This window comes from Elephantulus edwardii, unplaced genomic scaffold (genome assembly GCF_000299155.1).
Source record: "Elephantulus edwardii isolate Elephantulus edwardi_28Jun2011 unplaced genomic scaffold, EleEdw1.0 scaffold00044, whole genome shotgun sequence".
Classification (NCBI taxonomy): domain Eukaryota; kingdom Metazoa; phylum Chordata; class Mammalia; order Macroscelidea; family Macroscelididae; genus Elephantulus; species Elephantulus edwardii.
Window position 1 is genome coordinate 10,738,918 of NW_006399794.1, and position 1,629 is coordinate 10,740,546.

Here is a 1,629-nt window from a genome sequence, read left to right on the forward strand (position 1 = left end):
CCCCCCCCCTTTTACTATTAAAACTATTATCCCAAGTTGTTGTTATTGTTGTTGTTTGGGTGAGAGTTTAGCAAACAAATTAGCATGTTAATTCTTATTGACAGTTGACATCCATTTCGTTTTGTGACAGAACTTGCAATTCCCTCTGTGTAACAGCATTCTTTCTCTATCCTCCCTGGTTTCCCAATTTCTATTCATCTTTCTCTCTAGGTCTTTTCTGTCTTCTGAACTTTGTTTATGGCCTTGTATGGTTTAACGTTCTGAGAAATACATTTTTAATGCATGCTCTTGTTCTCTGTTGTTTGACTGAAGAGAAATTTCTGTGGAGGGGCTCAGTTCCAGATTTGAAGAGTTTCTAAAGGACATAGTCTCAGAGTCTTCATCAGTCTTTATGAGACCATTAAATATGATTCTTTTCATGACTTTGAATTTTGTTCTAAATTTCCATACCACCCTGTGGGAAAACTCTTGCGATTCTGATCAGAATAGTTAGTAGTGGTAGTAAGCACCACCTACTTCTGGTCTCAATGTAGAGGAGACAGTGATTTTAAAGCTCTGTTAGCCTTTTGGATCAATTATTTACTTTATCTTTTCTTTTCTTGTCTTTGATCCAAAGGAGGACTGAACAATAGTTTTAATTTAGACCACCTGTTGAAAGTTTTATGAGCCCAGTCACCACTTACTAAATATGAATAGAACGTTGTAGATCATGGCATGACAATTGACCTGTAAGTCTTCCTAAAGCTATGGTGCTAAATCTCCAAATTCAGTAACTTAATCCCTCAAGGTGTTTGCTATGACTAAGAAGTATTCATGACTTTGCTTCCTGTATGCTTTACTATATACATGAATCTATTAGCAGCACATACAAATATGCATGCAGAAATAGTCTGCCAATGCTATGTATGTTTGTGTGTGCAATCCATATATTATTGTACATCTGTTCCTCTTGCAAAGACACATGTAATATCCACTTAATTATTATTTTGGAGTACTTGTTATTTCAGAATTATATTTAATTATCATTAGTGTATTTTACAACAAGTATCTTCCTTTGTTTGATCATGTTGTATTGATTTTCATCTCATTATATATTGCCTTTCCCTTCACTCAAGATAATACATGTCTATATTCTAGTTACTGGTTTTCATTCGCTCCCTTTTCCATCACTAATAAACAACAAAAAGTGTTCTGTTGAGATTCTGGGGCCTAAAAACAAAGGTTCTCCAATACCAGGTTTATTTATATATTTTCTTATTTTTTTACTTAATTTTTATCTATAACTCATGGGATGGTAAGTTATTATTTGATGTAAGGAATTTAAAGCATTCTTCATTATACTCAATTTTGTTGTTGTGCACTTAAATCCATTCAGTAAATTTTTAGAGCAATATTTTAGAATTATGCTAAGCAATATTTCACTAATGGGAAGAAAATAGACATCAAGTTGTGCAATTCATTATTGAGGTTTCCTCGTTGGCTTTTATTTTCTAAAGGAGAATTAGGACCCAGTATTTGCTTGGCTCCACAGCCAACACTCTTGTCACCAGTAGCCAGGAAATTAAAAGGCATGTTGCCATGGGAAACTCTGCTGTTAGGGACCTCTCCAAAGTACTGAAGAGCAATGGT